The following is a 26,163-nucleotide window of genomic DNA, read 5'->3' on the forward strand; positions in this document are numbered from 1 at the left end:
CTAAGAGCGCTTCAGAGGACATTAGGAATAATACCAGAAGGGGCTTAACTGAACACGCCCAAAGATTAAGAACAGTAAAAAATCTAACCCTCTCCTTGGCAGTTGTGATTAAAGTCTGTCATTACTGCTCTGGAAATCAGGTGCCCTGTCAACCGTATTCAAAGGGTTACCTTCTCAAGTACAGTCCGAAGAAACCCAAATCCATCAACGGGTCTTCAGGAGCATCATTAGCTGGAACACAGTTCTCAAGACGGCAATCGTTGATGGAGAAAGGGAGGTCCTCCTGGGCACACCCCAGAATCATCCAGGTCTGGTCCATCGATCCAAACCCCAATCACCTTCTGTCCTCAGTCTGTAGCCCACGCTGATTGGTCAACACCTTATCCTGCCAAGAGTCTCGTCTTTTTAGTTTATCACATTAACTTTGCCTTATTCAAGAGAAGAAGAAGAGAACAGTGTTGTCATTTTGTTATCGCTGTGAAAAACCCAGAGAAGCGAGAATCCTTTGAGACTGTAAACCATAAAGAAATAGAGAAAGTGTAAACCATTTTGTAATGCAGTTCCCAGTTCAATTCCACAAAAGGACGATACTTGAAAGTCAAGCAGGACTCAAGGAACAGCTTTATCATCCAAGTGGGGGGTGGAGCAAGAGAGGTGAAAAACACGGAGAGCTGTGAAAGACATTGGGGAACCAGCTAGGAGAGGGGGGTCATTCTCCTAGCCCCATGAGAACTTTATTTGGTTTTCAGAGAACCCAAACCTTTATCGAACTTTTGCTTTGATCAAACCTGAGAGGCGTTTGGACGCTTTCCATCCAGGAGAAGGGATTACAAACAGTAGCTGGACTTTATGGTGTTTTGTTGTTGTTCCGGGGATAGAGTATGAGCCTTTGTGACTTTGATGGTGCTTTTTTGTTTTGACTCACACAGACTTCCTGATGGGCACCCACTATTCTTTCGTTTAGGTAGGGAAACACGCTTGGAGTTAGGGATAGATAGGTTAGGTTTTTTCATTTAATCAAAGTCTCTAGCAACCACTATGACATCACTCGGTCCGTTTCTTCATTCCTTGTCGCCACATAGTGCACATGTCGACACTACCTGATAGTAGGTGTGAGTACATGGTGCACATGTCGACACTACCTGATAGTAGGTGTGAGTACATGGTGCACATGTCGTCACTACCTGATAGTAGGTGTGAGTACATGGTGCACATGTCGTCACTACCTGATAGTAGGTGTGAGTACATTGTGCACATGTCGACACTACCTGATAGTAGGTGTGAGTACATAGTGCACATGTCGACACTACCTGATAGTAGGTGTGAGTACATGGTGCACATGTCGACACTACCTGATAGTAGGTGTGAGTACATGGTGCACATGTCGTCACTACCTGATAGTAGGTGTGAGTACATTGTGCACATGTCGACACTACCTGATAGTAGGTGTGAGTACATGGTGCACATGTCGACACTAGCTGATAGTAGGTGTGAGTACATGGTGCACATGTCGACACTACCTGATAGTAGGTGTGAGTACATGGTGCACATGTCGACACTACCTGATAGTAGGTGTGAGTACATGGTGCACATGTCGACACTACCTGATAGTAGGTGTGAGTACAGGGTGCACATGTCGTCACTACCTGATAGTAGGTGTGAGTACATTGTGCACATGTCGTCACTACCTGATAGTAGGTACATGGTGCACATGTCGACACTACCTGATAGTAGGTGTGAGTACATTGTGCACATGTCGACACTACCTGATAGTAGGTGTGAGTACATGGTGCACATGTCGACACTACCTGATAGTAGGTGTGAGTACATTGTGCACATGTCGACACTACCTGATAGTAGGTGTGAGTACATGGTGCACATGTCGACACTAGCTGATAGTAGGTGTGAGTACATTGTGCACATGTCGACACTACCTGATAGTAGGTGTGAGTACATGGTGCACATGTCGACACTACCTGATAGTAGGTGTGAGTACATTGTGCACATGTCGACACTACCTGATAGTAGGTGTGAGTACATGGTGCACATGTCGACACTACCTGATAGTAGGTGTGAGTACATTGTGCACATGTCGACACTAGCTGATAGTAGGTGTGAGTACATTGTGCACATGTCGACACTACCTGATAGTAGGTGTGAGTACATGGTGCACATGTCGACACTACCTGATAGTAGGTGTGAGTACATTGTGCACATGTCGACACTACCTGATAGTAGGTGTGAGTACATGGTGCACATGTCGACACTACCTGATAGTAGGTGTGAGTACATGGTGCACATGTCGACACTACCTGATAGTAGGTACATGGTGCACATGTCGACACTACCTGATAGTAGGTGTGAGTACATGGTGCACATGTCGACACTACCTGATAGTAGGTGTGAGTACATGGTGCACATGTCGACACTACCTGATAGTAGGTGTGAGTACATTGTGCACATGTCGTCACTACCTGATAGTAGGTACATGGTGCACATGTCGACACTACCTGATAGTAGGTGTGAGTACATGGTGCACATGTCGACACTACCTGATAGTAGGTGTGAGTACATGGTGCACATGTCGACACTAGCTGATAGTAGGTGTGAGTACATTGTGCACATGTCGTCACTACCTGATAGTAGGTACATGGTGCACATGTCGACACTACCTGATAGTAGGTGTGAGTACATGGTGCACATGTCGACACTACCTGATAGTAGGTGTGAGTACATGGTGCACATGTCGACACTAGCTGATAGTAGGTGTGAGTACATTGTGCACATGTCGTCACTACCTGATAGTAGGTACATGGTGCACATGTCGACACTACCTGATAGTAGGTGTGAGTACATGGTGCACATGTCGACACTAGCTGATAGTAGGTGTGAGTACATTGTGCACATGTCGTCACTACCTGATAGTAGGTACATGGTGCACATGTCGACACTACCTGATAGTAGGTGTGAGTACATGGTGCACATGTCGTCACTACCTGATAGTAGGTGTGAGTACATTGTGCACATGTCGACACTACCTGATAGTAGGTGTGAGTACATGGTGCACATGTCGACACTAGCTGATAGTAGGTGTGAGTACATGGTGCACATGTCGACACTACCTGATAGTAGGTGTGAGTACATGGTGCACATGTCGACACTACCTGATAGTAGGTGTGAGTACATGGTGCACATGTCGACACTACCTGATAGTAGGTGTGAGTACAGGGTGCACATGTCGTCACTACCTGATAGTAGGTGTGAGTACATTGTGCACATGTCGTCACTACCTGATAGTAGGTACATGGTGCACATGTCGACACTACCTGATAGTAGGTGTGAGTACATTGTGCACATGTCGACACTACCTGATAGTAGGTGTGAGTACATGGTGCACATGTCGACACTACCTGATAGTAGGTGTGAGTACATTGTGCACATGTCGACACTACCTGATAGTAGGTGTGAGTACATGGTGCACATGTCGACACTAGCTGATAGTAGGTGTGAGTACATTGTGCACATGTCGACACTACCTGATAGTAGGTGTGAGTACATGGTGCACATGTCGACACTACCTGATAGTAGGTGTGAGTACATTGTGCACATGTCGACACTACCTGATAGTAGGTGTGAGTACATGGTGCACATGTCGACACTACCTGATAGTAGGTGTGAGTACATTGTGCACATGTCGACACTAGCTGATAGTAGGTGTGAGTACATTGTGCACATGTCGACACTACCTGATAGTAGGTGTGAGTACATGGTGCACATGTCGACACTACCTGATAGTAGGTGTGAGTACATTGTGCACATGTCGACACTACCTGATAGTAGGTGTGAGTACATGGTGCACATGTCGACACTACCTGATAGTAGGTACATGGTGCACATGTCGACACTACCTGATAGTAGGTGTGAGTACATGGTGCACATGTCGACACTACCTGATAGTAGGTGTGAGTACATGGTGCACATGTCGACACTACCTGATAGTAGGTGTGAGTACATTGTGCACATGTCGTCACTACCTGATAGTAGGTACATGGTGCACATGTCGACACTACCTGATAGTAGGTGTGAGTACATGGTGCACATGTCGACACTACCTGATAGTAGGTGTGAGTACATGGTGCACATGTCGACACTAGCTGATAGTAGGTGTGAGTACATTGTGCACATGTCGTCACTACCTGATAGTAGGTACATGGTGCACATGTCGACACTACCTGATAGTAGGTGTGAGTACATGGTGCACATGTCGACACTACCTGATAGTAGGTGTGAGTACAGGGTGCACATGTCGACACTACCTGATAGTAGGTGTGAGTACATGGTGCACATGTCGACACTAGCTGATAGTAGGTGTGAGTACATTGTGCACATGTCGACACTACCTGATAGTAGGTGTGAGTACAGGGTGCACATGTCGACACTACCTGATAGTAGGTGTGAGTACATGGTGCACATGTCGACACTAGCTGATAGTAGGTGTGAGTACATGGTGCACATGTCGTCACTACCTGATAGTAGGTGTGAGTACATGGTGCACATGTCGTCACTACCTGATAGTAGGTGTGAGTACATGGTGCACATGTCGTCACTACCTGATAGTAGGTGTGAGTACATGGTGCACATGTCGTCACTACCTGATAGTAGGTGTGAGTACATGGTGCACATGTCGACACTAGCTGATAGTAGGTGTGAGTACATTGTGCACATGTCGACACTACCTGATAGTAGGTGTGAGTACAGGGTGCACATGTCGACACTACCTGATAGTAGGTGTGAGTACATGGTGCACATGTCGACACTAGCTGATAGTAGGTGTGAGTACATGGTGCACATGTCGACACTAGCTGATAGTAGGTGTGAGTACATGGTGCACATGTCGTCACTACCTGATAGTAGGTGTGAGTACATGGTGCACATGTCGTCACTACCTGATAGTAGGTGTGAGTACATGGTGCACATGTCGTCACTAGCTGATAGTAGGTGTGAGTACATGGTGCACATGTCGTCACTACCTGATAGTAGGTGTGAGTACATGGTGCACATGTCGTCACTACCTGATAGTAGGTGTGAGTACATGGTGCACATGTCGTCACTAGCTGATAGTAGGTGTGAGTACATGGTGCACATGTCGACACTAGCTGATAGTAGGTGTGAGTACATGGTGCACATGTCGTCACTACCTGATAGTAGGTGTGAGTACATGGTGCACATGTCGACACTAGCTGATAGTAGGTGTGAGTACATGGTGCACATGTCGTCACTACCTGATAGTAGGTGTGAGTACATGGTGCACATGTCGTCACTAGCTGATAGTAGGTGTGAGTACATGGTGCACATGTCGTCACTACCTGATAGTAGGTGTGAGTACATGGTGCACATGTCGTCACTACCTGATAGTAGGTGTGAGTACATGGTGCACATGTCGACACTAGCTGATAGTAGGTGTGAGTACATGGTGCACATGTCGACACTAGCTGATAGTAGGTGTGAGTACATGGTGCACATGTCGTCACTACCTGATAGTAGGTGTGAGTACATGGTGCACATGTCGTCACTACCTGATAGTAGGTGTGAGTACATGGTGCACATGTCGACACTAGCTGATAGTAGGTGTGAGTACATTGTGCACATGTCGTCACTACCTGATAGTAGGTGTGAGTACATGGTGCACATGTCGACACTACCTGATAGTAGGTGTGAGTACATTGTGCACATGTCGTCACTACCTGATAGTAGGTGTGAGTACATGGTGCACATGTCGACACTACCTGATAGTAGGTGTGAGTACATTGTGCACATGTCGTCACTACCTGATAGTAGGTGTGAGTACATGGTGCACATGTCGACACTACCTGATAGTAGGTGTGAGTACATTGTGCACATGTCGTCACTACCTGATAGTAGGTGTGAGTACATGGTGCACATGTCGTCACTACCTGATAGTAGGTGTGAGTACATTGTGCACATGTCGTCACTACCTGATAGTAGGTGTGAGTACATTGTGCACATGTCGTCACTACCTGATAGTAGGTGTGAGTACATTGTGCACATGTCGACACTACCTGATAGTAGGTGTGAGTACATTGTGCACATGTCGTCACTACCTGATAGTAGGTGTGAGTACATTGTGCACATGTCGTCACTACCTGATAGTAGGTGTGAGTACATGGTGCACATGTCGACACTACCTGATAGTAGGTACATGGTGCACATGTCGACACTACCTGATAGTAGGTGTGAGTACATGGTGCACATGTCGACACTAGCTGATAGTAGGTGTGAGTACATTGTGCACATGTCGACACTAGCTGATAGTAGGTGTGAGTACATTGTGCACATGTCGACACTACCTGATAGTAGGTGTGAGTACATGGTGCACATGTCGACACTACCTGATAGTAGGTGTGAGTACATGGTGCACATGTCGACACTTGCTGATAGTTTTGAGCACTATGGAAGATGTTGGTACTACCTGCTACGGCTCACACTGGCACTACTTGGTATTAGATGTGAGTATTTGTGTACATGTCAGCACTACTGGTTGGTTACATGTGATTTTACCAAATGAAAAAATAACGAAAACGTTTTTAACAAAATAAATGCTGCTTTTTTATTTGGGGAATCTAGCACCCCAAAACCCCTGTTTCCCTTAGTTTATAATCACACCCCAACCCTCTCCCCACCCGTTTTAACTCCTTACCCCGCCCCCCATATATATATATTTTAAAACATTAGATTTTTTTTTTATGATTAAAAATGTTTAGTTCAAAATGTTGTTTGTTATTTTCCATTTGGTAAAATCACTGCATACCGGCACTACCTGGTGGTAGGTGTGAGTACTAGGGCAAATGTATGGCTATTTATTCTAAGGCACATGCTGGCACTACCTGGTAGTATGTGTGAGTACTAGGGCAAATACTGGCATTAGCTGATATTAGGCGTGAGTACTAAAGCACATGCTGGCACTACCTGGTAGTAGGTCTGAGTACTAAGGGTACACACATTTGCAAGGGAGCCTAATGACCTCTCTCTGTGTCCGCTTTATGACCCACCAGCGTTCTGCGTTAGGGTTATTCGCTATATTAGTCTAAACACATTTACCATGTCATTGCCAGTTTTTTATCAATTAAAACAAAATCTATTCATGTATCACTACATCATCAATCATAAAACACATTATCATTTCATTCTAGTGCACTTTCCACAAGGCACATCTAAAAATAGTCTCACTTGTTTGTGACTTATTCCATCTCGGTTTTAGCCAGATAGTGGGGTTAGTACGAGACACATAGTTATATATACACTAATTGACTCTCAGATTATTCAAACTTGCATTGATTCGTCAGTTATTTGCATGCAATTGTTCAATATAAGAAACAGTAAATCCAGTCTCTCTTATAATTTGGGATTCTTATTATATATCCACAAGTTATGTCTACATATGTTTCGGCTAGGTTGGTCTATTAGATACCATCCCTGGTGTCTCTTCCTCTTTTTGTAGCCGTCTTCAGGACAAAATATTTCTTGAGTGTAAATTAAATAATCACATAAGCCCCATTAATTACTGCGTCGTAGTCACTGGTCAATAGTTGTGGTTGGAAACAAGATTTTTGATTTTAATGTAATTGAGGGAATTTCTTCCCGTCATATCTTAAAGGAGCTGCTTCACTCAGCTAATTTCTTCCTCAGTGGAAGGCAATGTGTTATTCTTCCTCAGTATATGTTGGTATCACACAATGATTTTATCACTCGGCGGTCTTCTTCCCCCTTATTGGAGAGGGCATGGTGAACTTCCCCGGTCAGCGTTGCCTACCGATCTTTGTTTCTCTTTGTTCACCTTTCTTTTTTAACATACTGTGTCAGTTTTTTATCCCGTAATTTGTCTCTTTGTTTCCTCGGCCGCGTGGATTACAAGCTGGCTCCTTCCGATCGTCAAACCCAAAACGCTATCGGTTTAGCTACTTTATTCTGACTACTAGGGCAGATGCTGACACTACCTGATAGTAGGCGTGAGTACTAAGGTACATGCTGGCACTACCTGATAGTAGGCGTGAGTACTAGGGCACATGCTGACACTACCTGATAGTAGGCGTGAGTACTAGGGCACATGCTGACACTACCTGATAGTAGGTGTGACTACTAGGGCACATGCTGACACTGCCTGATAGTAGGCGTGAGTACTAGGGCACATGCTGACACTGCCTGATAGTAGGCGTGAGTACTAAGATACATGCTGGCACTACCTGATAGTAGGCGTGAGTACTAGGGCACATGCTGACACTACCTGATAGTGGGCATGAGTACTAGGGCACATGCTGACACTACCTGATAGTAGGTGTGAGTACTAGGGCACATGCTGACACTACCTGATAGTGGGCATGAGTACTAGGGCACATGCTGACACTACCTGATAGTAGGTGTGACTACTAGGGCACATGCTGACACTACCTGATAGTAGGCGTGAGTACTAGGGCATGAGTACTAGGGCACATGCTGACACTACCTGATAGTAGGCGTGAGTACTAGGGCACATGCTGACACTGCCTGATAGTAGGCGTGAGTACTAGGGCATATGCCGACACTACCTGATAGTAGGCGTGAGTACTAGGGCACATGCCGACACTGCCTGATAGTAGGCGTGAGTACTAGGGCACATGCCGACACTACCTGATAGTAGGCGTGAGTACTAGGGCACATGCTGACACTGCCTGATAGTAGGCGTGAGTACTAAGGTACATGCTGGCACTACTTGGAAGTGGGTGCGAGTACTAGGTACATGCTGCACTACCTGATGGTAAGTGTGGGTACTAGGGCTCTCGGTCATCTTCACAACTGTTCCTGCCTGCTGCTGGGACCACTATTCTGCTCTTCTCAAGAAAATACTCAACTGTCCTTTACAACCCCCCCCCCCCCAATCCTCTTTCACCTGCTTCATGCCTGTCCATGAACTAGCAATCCCTATTCAAATTCCTTCTCATCTGAAAATCCTTCCATGTACTGAGTGTCCCTCAGTCCTCACCCCGCACTCCCCTGAAGTTAATCTTTCAGGGAAAAGCTGGTGCAGGCCCTGAGTTATAGGCCCTTCAGCAGCGATATGCTCTCAGAGTAAATCAACAAAACCCTCCTCCTTTTGGGACTTGGGTAATCAGTCGGACACAGGGCTGGGTCCCATGAGCTATCAGGCCCGGCTCCAGGAATCTTCATCTGGGTGGGCCAGGTCTGTGATCAGGGGGCCCAATTGCCATTGGGATGGGTGTATGAGTACCCTAAACAATGTGCTGGCATTAATCCAGATTTCCCAGATCCGTGATCCAGCAAAAAATGCCTTCCCAGATTCAGTGACGTAACCCAAAATCTGGGGGCCTCCTTGCAAGCCATGCTGAGGGCCCCTCCCTCTCTGTACAACAAATCACGGGTCGCGCCACACTCTGGGCCGGCCTAGATTACCACACCTGCGCGATGTGCACAAACGTGCTGCTGCAGGAGTACACCGCACACTGCACTAGGAGAAAGATATAAATATGTGTTTTAATGCATTATACAGCACACTTTCTGAGAAAAATGCCAGGCCACAGCGTTTGCAATTGTTTGTAGGGTAACACCAATCTAAACATCCAATACATGCAAGTCACCAACAGTGCACAGGAACATTAATGCTTTAACTAATATAATGCTTTGCAATTAAAAAATGCCATGCCACAATGAAAACATGTCCAACTGGCTACACAATGTAGACCAGTCTAGACACTTAATAATATACTACAGTAAAGCATGCCAGGTCACATTTAGACATAACTAGACTGGTTGCACCAAAATGCCAGTCGAAGCAATAACACTTATCATGGTTATTCTATCACAGATGCCCAGAAAAATATACAATGCTGCAGCTAGAAAGGCTGGAGTGACAGCACGCAAATGCCAGTCCAGCCAGCTAATTACACTTAGCAGGACTGCTTTATCAGAGATGCCCAGTTAAAAAAAGTCAAGCCAAACCCAGAATTTACTAGACTGGCTGCACCAAAATGCCTTTCTAGCCACTAGTACCACATAGCAAACCTGCTTAGCCTGGACATGGATGACCAACCATTACAATTTATCGCACAATCCCCATCCCACGCCACACAGCCCCACACATCCCCTCTCCCTGCCCTAACCCCCAAAATTAGCTTCTTGGCCCAGAATTACCTCTACATCCCTTTTCCTTGTCCCATTGCCTACGTAGTACTGGGATGAGTAAGAGTGGGACTAGGAGTAATGAGGATTATAGGTAACTAAGCCAGGCATTCCCTCCATGTCCCTCTACCTCATCCCAGTACTTGTGTATCAGTCGAAGGGCCTCATACACAAGTAATGGGACGAGGAAGAATAGTGCCATGAGTAATGAAGATTACCAATAAGTAACCAAGGGATTAAACGCAATTAGTGGTGCAACACCATTGAGCTGCTGGGCTTCAGCCCTCCTCCCCCGACACCCCCCCCTTAACATTTTGGGCTATGTTGACTCAACCTGGCTGATCTACAGAGTCGCGGACAGAACATGACATTGATTTTAAACGGCACCTGGATTTTGCTGTTACCAAAGGCCCAGCAATTACTAACGTAAAGCAATTCACTGTTAGTACCTGCATTCAAGTGCATAATTCTTTAGGCAATTGAAATCTCGATGTGGGTTTAGTACTTGCATGCCAGGGAAGTGATGGGAAGGGTAAAGAGGGGACAGGAGACCGCTTATTCTTACAGTAGTCCATAAGTGGGTGCTTTCAGACTTAAAGGAGAGAGTTAAGTGCTTGTAACATTGAAGCTGCACAAAAATAGTCTAATTAGAATGCATAAAGAAGTTAGATGCCCCACACAGTTTCCCCTTCCCCCACCGCCCGTGAACTTAGCACCTCTAATAACATTTGAAGGGTTAGCACCCCACCCCCCTGAAATGTAGGTTTTGTTGTGCCCCTGAACACAAGCGCGCACACGCACGCACGCACGCACAGCCACACAAATATTTAAGTGTGCACCCTTTCACCATGCACTCACACGCACACGTCATGGGGTTGAGGGGAGCCATATTAAATGGATTCTTTCACAAGTCACTCCGACTTAATAAAGACATTTTTTCCGTTAAGGACCGAACCGCTATGTAAATAATGTTTTTATGAATGTAGATTGACTGCAAAAAGAAATTATTTCTTTTTGAACTCGTAGAGCTCCCCCACTCCATGACATGGAGGCCTCCAGCCTAGAGGCTCCCATGTCATGGGGTGGGGGAGCCCTCTGACTTCAAAAAGAAATCTTGTTTTTTGTAGTCGCTCTGCCTTCATAAAGACATTATTTCTTTCTGAAGGCAGAGTGACCAAAAAAAAACAAAAGCGTTTTTGTCAAAGGGGGCCCCCTCCCAGGGCATGTGGTGGCGGGCCCCTCACACTGCAGAGGGAGTGGGGGCCCCCATTCCGCAAGTGCCCAGATTCGGGAAATAAAAAAAACAGTACAGAGCAAAAGAGAAACAAGGAAAATAGTGTTGCAACATCATATTACCTATCTTCCCTTGGCATCCCTTTCCCTTTCTGTTATATCCACTTCTCCTTTACCTTTCACCCCGCAGTAACCTCCCATCAGGTCAGGTCCCCCTGACCACCATTCCCATTTGCCTCCACTCCCATCTAACCCAGAAACTCACATGACATGATATGATATGATATGGTAGGTTATCTATAACGCGCTTAATACCCAGAGGTTTCTAAGCGCGGACCTGGGGATCGAACCTGTGGTGCTTCGTGTCGTCTTGCTTCCAAGGCGAGCACGTTGCCCTTGAGCTATCCTCCCAAGCACATCATGTCTTCACTGCTTAATTCGAAAAACAAGTGCCAGTGCCCAAATATTATCTAGCACTCCTGTGACACTGCGCCCCCCCCCACTGCTGCTCCCCGCAGTGTCGACATATTTCGGGTTCCACTACAGCTTGCACCTGCTCATTGTGGTGGATAGATGCACCGACTATCACCACTTCATAATTAAAGAGAATCTGAGACCGTAAGTGTTGGGGCTCAAAAATAAGTGCTGGGGCTGAGCCCTGGCAAACACCCCCACAAAAGCACTGCACGTCTTTCTTGGCCTGGCTGGTGAAAATCAAGGGTGATGCTTCCTCCTCCTCCTCTGCGAGGGCTGAGCAGCGAGGGCCCATTCTTTGTTCTTTCTCAGATGGTGTGCAGTCAACAATGTCCCCATGAACACTGTTGTTACTCCCGGCAGACCCTGGAGGAGGTTGTGTGGTCCCGCCATCTTGTTGTAAAAGACAGGGCCCCTTTCAGAATACTGAATGAAGAAAGAGGACATTTTGTTTCTTACAAAACGACATTTGTAAGCTCAGAATATTTAATTGTGTTGAGTGCACAAGGAAGGGAGTGCTAGCATGCAGGAGAGAGAGCCAGGGTGGGGGGAATAGGGGAGTGGGATCAGGAGGCAGACCGTGCAGGCTTAACGGGTTTCCAGCTTCTTGTATTGCTCACGGTGGGGGTTGGCAGGGAGGAGGGGCTCTTCCTCCCCTGCCATTCCCCTGTACATCCTTGCCTGGTACATATTGTTTATATACTGGTTATAATATGCAATAGTCCTGGATGGATTTGTGTTTGATGTGTTTACTTTGATTTGCTATTGAATTTCACAGTTTTGTTCAATAATGTGGCATGATATTTTCAACGAACAGGGTGTGTGTGTGTGTTCTTGGCAGGCCCTGAAACATGCGCTGCCCATCTATTAAACTGTGAGCAAGGCTTTTTTTAAATAGCTTATACTGTGAACTGAATCACTTCTAGAGGCACCTGATTTTGGCAGCCAAGGTGCAGTGTGATTAAGTGGTTTGCTCAGGATCACACTCTTTGGTTAAGTGATGAAGCCAGAATCTGAGCCTAGCATGAAATTTAGATACTTGACCACACATCTTCCAACCTCAGGTTGGTACAAATATGTGTTTAAGTTTGGTTTTGAATACCTAAAATAATAGATGGTTGCATACAATTACTTTAAAAAGTCGCATGATAAACCAACCTCACAATGTAAACATCATTGTCGAAACATGTTGATGAAAACGAGTAAGGGAGACGGATAGTTTTGAATCCTAAATTGCACAGAGGGGACCACTCCTGTTTGCAGTATTTGCATAAGGGCCCCTCCATGCAATTTTAATTCTTTCCACCAAGTCATGGTAAAGTAAAGCATAAAACCATGTTAAATATCGCCTGGGAGCGTCACTTTCCCACTACGTGTCAATGGGTTAATTGTAGGAGGGATTTACACCTTTCCACACACGTAGTGGAAACGTGTAAATCCCTCCTACAATTAACGATTGTGGGAGCCATCCCTAATGGTTTCTTTTGGAATCTGCCTGCTTTTACCAAGGTGTAAAAGTCAGGTGGCTTCCATAGGAATCTATTGCCTTTCTACCAACATAAAAATACATGCTGGTGGAAAACCAATCGGATTCGGCTGGGGGACCTGTAAGAGCAAGCAAACTTGTTAAGTCCACTCTGCTCTCCAACTTCGCCTGCCACATCATTCAAAACCCTGCAGTGCATAAAAAGTGGCGGTGCGCGCTGTTACTTGAGTGGCGATGCGCGCTGTTACTTGAGTGGCGGTGCGCGCTGTTACTTGAGTGGCGGTGCGCGCTGTTACTTGAGTGGCGGTGCGCGCTGTTACTTGAGTGGCGGTGCGCGCTGTTACTTGAGTGGCGATGCGCGCTGTTACTTGGAACGTGGCCCCCGATGATTGCAGCTTTATGACCCAAGCTCCAGCATAGAAAATAATGGGAATTTATAGAAAATCTCATAAGAGACAAAGTGAAATGCAATGCATGACAAGGTCCTTGTTTCACGCAGCTTGTTCTGCACCCCCTTAATTTCTAATCACCCAACACTCACACTGTTCATAATTTAAAGAAAAAAGTGCCACGGCAATGGTCACTGCCAGTTACCTTTTTGCATCTCTAATCACTTCCTGTTGTAAATAATCTGCCTCTGGAGGGCCAGTGCAGCCCTGGCTGTTTGTGTTTGAGGGGAGAGAGGCAGAGTAGGGGGAGGGGGCATGAGCATTTGTGCCTTGTCCTAATTTTAAATCCACCTCTGCTTGCACTTTGTAGGAAATATTTAAATACTGTCTTTTTGTTTTAAAATATGTGCACATTTATATACTTTGCCGGCAATATTGAAGAAAACGCTCCTCTCTTGTGTTATTTTCCAGGTGTTTATGATTCATCTTCTGAGGGGCAAATGTTTAATGGGGGTAGGGGGGGGGACAATCCTCCCAACCCGCTCCCCATCACTGGTGGGGTCCCACAGCAAATGATTTCCATTTCCGCCACTGCCTAAACACCCAGCACCTAGGATTTACATCATACTTTCCAAACAAGACCCACAACACACATGTTGTATTCTGTTTGCATGCAACCTAGGTCTCCACATTGGCACCCATCTCTCTCTCTCTCTTCACATTTCTCTCACTGCCAGATATTGCCGCTTCCACATCTACAATATCCGTAAAATTCGTCCCTTCCTAACTTTTCATGCTACAAAACTTTTAATCTCCTCCCTCATCTTCTCCAGACTCTTCTACTGCTCCACTCTTCTATTTGGACTCCCTTCCTCTCACCTTTCTCCCCTCTAATCCATCTATCACTCCGCCATCCGCTCCCTCTGCCTCCTCTCTCCTCGCGACTCCATCTCCTCTTCACTTAATACACTAGGTTGGCTCCCTTTTCACTCTCAGCTCAAATTTAATTTTCTGTCTTGTCTTCAAAGCCCTCTATAATCTTGCTCCTTACTACCTATCCTCCCTTCTCACTTTCTATACTCCTTCTTGTTCCCTCCGCTCTGCTGATCTCTTCCTTCTCTCTCCTCCTCCTCCACCCTGTGCCCCCTCCAGCTTCCGCTCCTTCCAACTTCTTGCTCCTTTCTATTGGAATCGCCTACCCCTCCCCGTCCGCTCCATCACCTCCTACCCTTTATTTCTCACTTCTCTTAAATCCTATCGCTTCCACCACCCCCCAACTTCTCTTTCATCTTCTTCCTTGACTGAATCTACCTCTACTTACTCCTCCTACCCCTTCTCTTACTATTGCTCCTTCCATTAGTGTTTAACCACCTCAACTTTGTAAATTGTTCTTTGTACTGTTTTCTGGTTTGATTCAATTGTCATGTATTGCTTGTTGTAATTGATTGTTCCTTTTGTAAAGTGCTTTGGATTAATGCGCTATATAAATTCAAATAAATACAAATACAAACTGTGTATTTCCTCAAGCAGTATGAGGTTATCAATTCAGTACTTATCATTTTGAATCATGAAAGGTTTGGGCAGTTCAGGTTAGGCTTCCCCACAAAGGTACATTCTATTTAGTTCGGAACCCCACTGACAAGTGCTCATGGCAAGATGATCGACAACTGGTCCATATTTGCCATCCTAGCCTTGTTCTTTTCAGGTAGGGCTTTGTTGAACCAACTCGGTGAAGTGCAGCTTGATTCCCTAGGCGTAGCAAACAAAGCACCCACATCTGAGCACATACACTGAAACCAACCTGCATTGGCAAAGCCAACAGCTTGGGCTTTCTATTAGGCATCGATATGCTTTTACCATGCACTGCCAGTAGGGAATCACCTGGCCATAAGACGGGAACAGCAGGGGAACTGTGCGAGTACCTGGGCGTATGATGTCATTGCCTGGCAAATGTCTGTCTAATACCTATGCACAAGTCAAAACTGCCGGCTTTGAGATTTCTCGTCTTAGACAGGACTCACGTGCAAGGAACCGAGACATTGACGCAGATAGTGCTTATAAAATCAGCTTGCTGAAGACACACACTAGGAGATTTCTATCACACCAGGAGTTCATTTACACAGGCAATTAAGTAATTGAACACTTCAAAAGAATGCTTAAATATAACACAACCCCTCCCTATACAGCAGAGCGATTGATGTTACCTTGTGATAGGGCTTGCTCAAAGAGTTCCAAAGGGTAGGTTTTGGCGGCGAGGGGCAGGTAGTTAGTAATACCATAGCCATGGCTAGTCATTGGGTGGGTAAATGACCAAACACGCCCGTAGGATGTGTGTTTTCCCCTCACATCCTGCCTTCTTCCTATCTGTGTTCAACTGCTAGAGTTCTGACTTACACCTAATAGGCACAACTCAAAAAGGATGGATGTAAGTCTCAGAATCAATCATAACCATCAGCATTGCTCTGGTCAGCCTTCCATGCCATTGTCTGCAAATCAGCCTTGGCCCTGCCACTAATGTGTGCAGCCCTGCCTAAACTGCTAGACTGCCAGACTACAAGGCCTAACAATGCCTGTTGTTGCTCGTGTTCCAATGCAGAGGGTAAATGGCCTATCGGTTGAGACTGAACTACACCTTTTGGTGGCAGAACCAAGAGTAATTTGCTAATGGCTTGCCCCCTTCTGTAATGGCGCAGACATAGGAAAGAATTCTGGCCTGGAATGCTGTGCAGAGCAATGAGAGTGGTAATGTTTCATTGAAATCCTTGCATCTATCCCTTTTTGATTGTACTGCCACCCCTGCAGAGTTGCACTTACGTTGCTGATGCAGAAGAATGTATATTCACTTGTAAGGGCCCTGTGACGAACCTTTGAAAAACGTCAGTCCTCCACACGGCGGAGCCTTTCCCTGCAAGGCTTGGTTGGTGCGGTCGCTAACCAATATTCCCCCTGGGAGGGTGAGGGGGGCTTCAAGGTGGGGGCTCCCCTCTTGGGGATGAGGACATATATTCTGGGCCACAACCACCTTATTCCCTTAATAGCCCCATCATCCAGCATACCAGTACACCACCAGGTACGCCTTACTATTCTCGGATGCTACATCCTACGAGGAAGCCCAGAGGAGGCATACAGATCACCTCCGTAAAATAGACAAAAGACTCTTTTAATTCTCCAAAGAGGAAAATGCCTTTAAAAATGGAAGGACTTAACTTGTTGTCAAACCCAGTGCTGAAGGAGTGTGCTTTGTGTGAGCTCTGTGTGATTAGCGCTGTTGGTGCACGGTGTGTGTTATGTGTTCATTTTGCATTATTTCCGCATTTTAGTATAGACAAAGTCTCATTGCTTTTATCCGCACTGTTTGGGAGCCACATATCCCATAAGATATTGTAGTTTGGGGCGTAGATTTAAAAGCCCAGCGGCGTGTGAGATAGGCGCCAATACTGGGTTTGCGCTGGTTAGTGTGAGGAGTGCGCCCAAGCTCTTCGAGTATAGGTGAGAACCACGTGTTTTCGTTGCTCTTGGGCGTTTAGGTTGGTTGAGCCTGTCTGTTCTATCGAATACACGACGGGCTATTATCTGCGCCCCTAGTTCCCTCTAGAATGCTGTAAATGCTTGGAATTGCTCCTTTTGGTCCCTCCCAGGCAGCACCTGTGGGTGAGCGCAAGAGTGAGCCGGAGAATTTACCCAGTGTGGCTTGCACTGGTTCAGTCGACACTGAGCTACTGGCTCAAGCTCCGCTGCAGTCTACCATAGATGGCACTAGAAGGGCGGACTCCATTGCTAATACCATGCGTCCTCTACAGCCTTGCTGCTTTCTCTTAAATACTTGCTCTTTAGAAAAGCATTCTCTGCTACACGTGAACCATACTCACCAAACTTTGCAGAAAAAAGTACATGGCACACTCTGAATTTTCTTGAAAAGTTTGGTGAGGTTTGGTCAAGGGTGGGGCAAAGTAATAAAAAAAAAGTTTTTCCCATAGACCTAATGGGAAAACATTTCTGTCGCGCCTACAGCCAAAACCGCTGGACGGATTTTCACCAAATTTCCCTGTTCGGTCCGCCGATTGGCCTCTAATTGGCTACAAAATTCACTGACTTTTGTGTGGTCCGCAGACATTGGGGACGCGGCCGTGGATTAGGTAGTGAGAAAATGTGAAATGCGTTGGTTTTCCTGAAACGCCCGCCATCTTGGATTCGTGGATTTTTTGGGGTCCGCGGACAGTGCAGTGAAAACATAAAAAATAAAAGCAGCATTGCACTTGTCAAACTCAACAAACAATCTCTGGGGACGTGTGGGGGATGAGGATTGGATTCGAAATGGCCATAAGAGGACAAAAAACGGGTTGTTTCACCCCCTGAAAGCCTGCAAACACTCCAGATGTCTGGGGCAGTCCTGTGGTGTTCGCGGACACTTCAGATCTAGCAACTTAACCATAAAGTCCCCTTAACTAAGTTTTCTTTCATTGAATTTCATAGGTTTTTATTAGTGCAACTTAACCATAACGTCCCTTTACAAAGTTTTTTCATTGAATTTCATAGATTTTTATTAGTGTAACTTAACCATAATGTCCCTTTTTAACAAAGTTTTTTCAGTGAATATATATATACATATATATATTTTTTTTATCAGCATTTTTTCACTAACTTTTTTCCAGTAAAAAATGCCTTGAGTAAAAGGTTTTTGGTAACGTCACTGGATACCGTTGCAGGCATGCTGCTGTTTTCTCCCTGGCTGCTCCGCTTGACAGCCCAGGGCTTTCTTCACCCGGGCCGCTCAACGGAGCAGCCCGAGACTTCCTCCTCCTTCTGCTCTTCAACCGGGGTGGCCAGTGAGGGTGACCTGCGACTTTTTCTCCAGGCTGCGCATAGCATACTCGGCCCAGGAGGGCTTCACTGAAAGGCCTGCCTCGCTGGCCACAAGGCGGGCCTTTGATGGCACGGCCAGGTAGCCTGGTCTGGGCCGCCCAGGCAGGGCGCAGGCAGCTACTGGCATGGATTTCACTGGGCCCGTCTGGTCTGGCCCCCGGACGGGCTAACAGACACCAAATGGGCTGCTGTTCCATCGTTCTCCCCAGATGTCTTCCTCCCACCCAGACATCCACGTGGGAGTGGTCCTCTGCTTCTAGATGTTTACCCCACTGCTTCATTTCACACCCATAGCACCCGGCTACACTGGAGCCACCAGTTCCGTCATTACCCTGATGATCTCAGTATCTCTAAACTGCTTGCTTCACTTGCATCTCTAAACTGCTTGCTTCACATGATGGTTGGAATGTGATTACCCTGATTATCTCAGTATCTCTAAACTGCTTGCTTCACATGATGGTTGGAATGATTACCCTGATTATCTCAGTATCTCTAAACTGCTTGCTTCACTTGCATCTCTAAACTGCTTGCTTCACATGATGGTTGGAATGATTACCCTGATTATCTCAGTATCTCTAAACTGCTTGCTTCACATGATGGTTGGAATGATTACCCTGACGATCTCAGCATCTCTAAACTGCTTGCTTCACATGATGGTTGGAATGATTACCCTGATTATCTCAGTATCTCTAAACTGCTTGCTTCACATGATGGTTGGAATGATTACCCTGACGATCTCAGCATCTCTAAACGGCTTGCTTCACATGATGGTTGGAATGATTACCCTGACGATCACAGCATCTCTAATGATTACCCTGACGATCACAGTATCTCTAAACGGCTTGCTTCAGATCACAGTATCTCTAAACGGCTTGCTTCACATGATGGTTGGAATGATTACCCTGACGATCTCAGCATCTCTAAACTGCTTGCTTCACATGATGGTTGGAATGATTACCCTGACAATCTCAGCATCTCTAAACTGCTTGCTTCACATGATGGTTGGAATGATTACCCTGACGATCACAGCATCTCTAAACTGCTTGCTTCACATGATGGTTGGAATGATTACCCTGACGATCTCAGCATCTCTAAACTGCTTGCTTCACAAGCCCTTCTGCTTGCTTCACAGGCCCTTCTGCGGTCACCCCTCCTCCCTCTTTCTCTGCCTTTCCACCTTTCTCTGCTGACGAGGTTTCCAGACAAGTCCGATCTATGAAAGTCTCGTCTAAACAGGTTCACCCCTGTTCCTCCAAAACTATCAAGGACCACATCGACTCCCTGGCTCCTGCCCTGGCTGACTTTTGCAACCACTCCTTCGCCTCTGGAGTCTTCCCTTCCCCCCTCAAGCACTCCCTTGTGCACCCTCTTCTCAAGAAACCCTCTTCCGACCCCTCCTGCCCGGCTAACTATCGCCCTATCTCCATCACTCCCTTCCTGGGCAAGCTCCTGGAGAAACTGGCCATCTCCCAGCTTAACCTCCATGCTGAATCTGTTGGTAGTCTTCATGACCATCAATCTGGCTTCAGAGCTGCCAGAAGCACGGAAACTGCTCTCCTGAACATCCGTGAAGACCTGCTCTTGAACCTTGATTCCAACACTCCGTGTGTTCTCATTCTGCTCGATCTCTCCTCTGCCTTTGACACTGTCAACCATGCCATCCTGCTCAACCGTCTCCGGGAAAACCTGGGTATCACTGGTCAGGCTCTGGCGTGGTTGACCTCTTTCCTTTCAAATCGACCCTCCCAGGTCCAACTGGGGTCCTTCCTCTCCGACATCTTTTTCTCCACCTGTGGTGTCCCCCAGGGATCTAATCTCTCTCCCTGGCTGTTCAACCAGTATCTGGCACTCCTTGCCCACCGCATCGCCGCTCTCTGCCCTAATTTCCAGTGCTATGCGGACGATACCCAGCTCATTTTCAGGCTACCCTCAGCCTCCCCCTCTCCTTCCCTCATCTCTGACTGTCTGTCTGCTATCCAAGAATGGTGTGCCGCCAATGACCTCTGCCTTAATGCCAGTAAGACTGAGATTCTACTCATCGGTACTCCCACTCCCTCCTTCCCTGTAGCTCTCTGGCCTGCCTCCCTTGGCCCCCTCCCTGCTCCTACCTGCAAGGCAAAAAACCTTGGGGTCATCTTCGACTCCACACTCTCCTTCTCTCCTCATATTTCTGACGTCGCCAAGAGGTCACACTACCAGCTGCACCTCCTCAGAGGTATTCTTCCCTTCCTCTCCTTCCCCCAGAAGCTCACTGTCTCCCGAGCCCTGGTTCTCTCGAAGCTGGACTACTGTAACAGCCTCTATCTTAATCTGCCTGCCTCCACTCTCCGCCCTCTGCAACTCATCCAGAACAGAACTGCGAGACTTGTCCTTGGCCTCAAGCCCAGGGACCGTATCTCTCCAGGACTGAAATCTCTACACTGGCTCCCAGTGGCTGCGAGGATAAAGTTCAAAACCCTCTGCATTGTCCACAAGGCCTTCTGGGGCCTGGGTCCTAAATACCTTCAACTCTCTCTTCCCAAATATCTTCCTTCCCGAGCCCTTCGCTCATCCGCCTCCAACTCCCTCAGGGTTAGCCGCTTCTCGAAGCAACGAGCTGGGGGTAGATCTCTCTCCGCGGCAGGGGCCTCCCTCTGGAACAGCCTTCCTGCCTCCCTGAAACTTGAGGAGAACCATCTCCGGTTCCGGAAGCACCTCAAAACCTTCCTCTTTGCTTCTGCTTTCCCTCTCCCTCTCCCCTGCTGAGCGGCTAATTAATTTTCACTGAAGCTGCACTGATCCTGCAATTGGACCACTCTAAACGGCCTCGGTCCTGGGCCCTGCCACTCTCCACTTGCACTGATGCCCTGGAACCCCTTTGCACTGTGGGTCTGTCTCTGTATCCCTACAGCCCCCCCTCCCCCAGCACTTGTTCTGCACTTACCTCACACTTGCCACCAGCTGGCCCTATTTATTTATTTATTACGTACGCCTCTTACCTTGTACTGCACTTCCCCCCCTCCCCTTCCCCTTGCACTTTTCCCCTCCCCTACCCCTGCACTTGCGCGATCTGAATGACACCTGGCCTAGTAGGATCGTTTTCTGTCTCCCCTTGTACCCCCCTCCCTGCCTCGTCGCGCCTTGAAACACTTGTGTATAGGCGCGTTACAAATACCATATCATATCATATCATATCACATGATGGTTGGAATGATTACCCTGACGATCACAGCATCTCTAAACGGCTTGCTTCACATGATGCTTGGAATGATTACCCTGACGATCTCAGCATCTCTAAACTGCTTGCTTCACATGATGGTTGGAATGATTACCCTGACGATCTCAGCATCTCTAAACTGCTTGCTTCACATGATGGTTGGAATGATTACCCTGACGATCTCAGCATCTCTAAACTGCTTGCTTCACATGATGGTTGGAATGATTACCCTGATGATCACAGCATCTCTAAACTGCTTGCTTCACATGATGGTTGGAATGATTACCCTGACGATCTCAGCATCTCTAAACTGCTTGCTTCACATGATGGTTGGAATGATTACCCTGACGATCTCAGCATCTCTAAACTGCTTGCTTCACTTGCATCTCTAAACTGCTTGCTTCACATGATGGTTGGAATGATTACCCTGACGATCTCAGCATCTCTAAACGGCTTGCTTCACTTGCATCTCTAAACTGCTTGCTTCACATGATGGTTGGAATGATTACCCTGACGATCTCAGCATCTCTAAACTGCTTGCTTCACATGATGGTTGGAATGATTACCCTGATTATCTCAGTATCTCTAAACTGCTTGCTTCACATGATGGTTGGAATGATTACCCTGACGATCACAGCATCTCTAATGATTACCCTGACGATCACAGTATCTCTAAACGGCTTGCTTCAGATCACAGTATCTCTAAACGGCTTGCTTCACATGATGGTTGGAATGATTACCCTGACGATCTCAGCATCTCTAAACTGCTTGCTTCACTTGCATCTCTAAACTGCTTGCTTCACATGATGGTTGGAATGATTACCCTGACGATCTCAGCATCTCTAAACTGCTTGCTTCACTTGCATCTCTAAACTGCTTGCTTCACATGATGGTTGGAATGATTACCCTGACGATCTCAGCATCTCTAAACTGCTTGCTTCACATGATGGTTGGAATGATTACCCTGACGATCTCAGCATCTCTAAACTGCTTGCTTCACATGATGGTTGGAATGATTACCCTGATTATCTCAGTATCTCTAAACTGCTTGCTTCACATGATGGTTGGAATGATTACCCTGACGATCACAGCATCTCTAATGATTACCCTGACGATCACAGTATCTCTAAACGGCTTGCTTCAGATCACAGTATCTCTAAACGGCTTGCTTCACATGATGGTTGGAATGATTACCCTGACGATCTCAGCATCTCTAAACTGCTTGCTTCACATGATGGTTGGAATGATTACCCTGGCGATCACAGTATCTCTAATGATTACCCTGACGATCACAGCATCTCCAAACTGCTTGCTTCACATGATGGTTGGAATGAATGATGCAATGCCCATTACTTGGAGCGGGCAGGTCTGGGTACTCACCGGGAGGCCATCTCCAGGGTGGCTTCAGAATGCATCTATCAATTGTGGCCATTCTGGCACCTTCCTGTTCACTTGCCCGTGGAGAGAGATAACAGTTTAGCTTTTTACCCCTCAACTGCCCCATCTCCACTTCTCCCCCTTGTAATCGTGCAACAAACCGCACACTGGATGGCCTGATACCCAGTCACAGTCCTAACCGAGGTTTCTTAAATGGGATTAAGAATAATGTTTCTTGAACTTCTACCTTGCATGACTAAGGACCTTGCCCAATTGTTGTCTGTGCTGATCCATTCGTCCCCACACTCACCAGTGGGTCTCGTGGCCCCCAATTCAACCCACTGGGAGCTCAGTGGTGCGCGGTAATGTGATTGTGAGTTTTGTGGCATTGGAGTCACACGGTTGAGTTGAACTTTGCTCCAGGTGAGGCGCTTGTGCAGTAAGCAGTTTTCAGCCTCTTAGAACCTGAGCGTAAACATGATCCTTTCCTTTTGTACATTCCTGGCTGGAGGTCTTGCCAAATCCTCTGCAGGCATTGCCGTGTGTTCTCAACAGTGCCTTGCCCAGCTTGGAAATTCTGCAAACATACTCACTTTAGAGCTTGGATGGTACTGATATACAAGGGTATGTAGAAGAGAAGTGTTTAAAAGCCAATGAGAAAGCCTTCACTGCCTTCTGAACGTCCATCATGTAGGAGTGCAGTAACTGTGCCTGCGGAGGGGCCCCGAAGCATAGGGGCGGTCGCAGACAAAGCAACTCCAGCTGTAGTCCGCTATCTGCATTTATTCGGGTCGCAAACACTATCACTGGGATTAGGTTCTGACTGGGTCCCACAGAAGGGATATTAGAGTTTCTCACTCTTGCAAGTCTTTCTTTAGGTCAGTGGACCTCAGTAGTCCTGAGAACGGTCTCTCAAATCCCTGGTATTTCTAGTGTCTCACAGTTCTTTCTTTCCTGGCGGTGGTTCCAGGTGTCCTGATCTGGCATTACTCCATCTGGACGGTCAGATAGCTCCAACTTGGTCTTCAGGTGGAGTTGGGGCATTGCACAGATGGTATGTCCCAAGGAGTTGTTGTATTCCCCCTCCGGGTGGTGCAGAGGAGAGGAAATTCGATTAGCGGCCCTCAAGGTCTTTGTTGATAACCCTAGGCTTTTCCATCACTCGACCGAGGACCAAGATTCTAGGGATTATCCCTTTCTCTTCCTTTGCTCTCTTGACCTTGGTCTCTCCTTTACGCCCTTTACTTCTTCCTAATTCCTCTTGCCACCATCCTCTTTTTCTCTTCTGCTTTCTACTCCATCCCTCTACCATGCTACTTTCCCCCCTTCTCTCAACCTCCTCTTTCTTCCCTTTTTATCAGTTACCATGGGGGCGGGGGGACTGTAGATCTGCTATTTTGACTGACCTATAGTCCAGGTATGTAGCCACTGACCCCAATTCTGAGTGATTGCTCAGGTCTGCCGCCTCCTTGAGTTGGTAGACTGGACCCATGTTGAGGATGTGGAGCGTGTTAGCCCTTTACCATCCTCCTGGTTTAATAGAGGTAGGATGACCCAGTGGTTCCTGGAGAAGGTCTGAGCATTCTTGAGTTGGTAGACTGGACCCATGTTGAGGATGTGGAGCGTGTTAGCCCTTTACCATCCTCCTGGTTTAATAGAGGTAGGATGACCCAGTGGTTCCTGGAGAAGGTCTGAGCATTCTTGAGTTGGTAGACTGGACCCATGTTGAGGATGTGGAGCGTGTTAGCCCTTTACCATCCTCCTGGTTTAATAGAGGTAGGATGACCCAGTGGTTCCTGGAGAAGGTCTGAGCATTCTTGAGTTAGTAGACTGGACCCATGCTGAGGATGTGGAGCGTGTTAGCCCTTTACCATCCTCCTGGTTTAATAGAGGTAGGATGACCCAGTGGTTCCTGGAGAAGGTCTGAGCATTCTTGAGTTGGTAGACTGGACCCATGTTGAGGATGTGGAGCGTGTTAGCCCTTTACCATCCTCCTGGTTTAATAGAGGTAGGATGACCCAGTGGTTCCTGGAGAAGGTCTGAGCATTCTTGAGTTGGTAGACTGGACCCATGTTGAGGATGTGGAGCGTGTTAGCCCTTTACCATCCTCCTGGTTTAATAGAGGTAGGATGGCCCAGTGGTTCCTGGAGAAGGTCTGAGCATTCTTGAGTTGGTAGACTGGACCCATGTTGAGGATGTGGAGCGTGTTAGCCCTTTACCATCCTCCTGGTTTAATAGAGGTAGGATGACCCAGTGGTTCCTGGAGAAGGTCTGAGCATTCTTGAGTTGGTAGACTGGACCCATGTTGAGGATGTGGAGCGTGTTAGCCCTTTACCATCCTCCTGGTTTAATAGAGGTAGGATGACCCAGTGGTTCCTGGAGAAGGTCTGAGCATTCTTGAGTTGGTAGACTGGACCCATGTTGAGGATGTGGAGCGTGTTAGCCCTTTACCATCCTCCTGGTTTAATAGAGGTAGGATGACCCAGTGGTTCCTGGAGAAGGTCTGAGCATTCTTGAGTTGGTAGACTGGACCCATGTTGAGGATGTGGAGCGTGTTAGCCCTTTACCATCCTCCTGGTTTAATAGAGGTAGGATGACCCAGTGGTTCCTGGAGAAGGTCTGAGCATTCTTGAGTTGGTAGACTGGACCCATGTTGAGGATGTGGAGCGTGTTAGCCCTTTACCATCCTCCTGGTTTAATAGAGGTAGGATGGCCCAGTGGTTCCTGGAGAAGGTCTGAGCATTCTTGAGTTGGTAGACTGGACCCATGTTGAGGATGTGGAGCGTGTTAGCCCTTTACCATCCTCCTGGTTTAATAGAGGTAGGATGACCCAGTGGTTCCTGGAGAAGGTCTGAGCATTCTTGAGTTGGTAGACTGGACCCATGTTGAGGATGTGGAGCGTGTTAGCCCTTTACCATCCTCCTGGTTTAATAGAGGTAGGATGACCCAGTGGT

The 26,163-nt window shown here is 47.0% G+C and overlaps 1 protein-coding gene across 1 annotated transcript in view; it reads left to right on the plus strand.

Moving 5' to 3' along the window:
* PDXK (pyridoxal kinase) overlaps positions 1 to 26,163 on the plus strand; it is a 664,932-nt gene that overhangs the window by 99,228 nt on the left and 539,541 nt on the right. The gene's annotated exons all lie outside the window — the stretch shown is intronic.

The sequence above is a fragment of the Ambystoma mexicanum genome, chromosome 7p (genome assembly GCF_040938575.1).
Source record: "Ambystoma mexicanum isolate Mex_15411 chromosome 7p, UKY_AmexF1_1, whole genome shotgun sequence".
NCBI classification, from domain to species: domain Eukaryota; kingdom Metazoa; phylum Chordata; class Amphibia; order Caudata; family Ambystomatidae; genus Ambystoma; species Ambystoma mexicanum.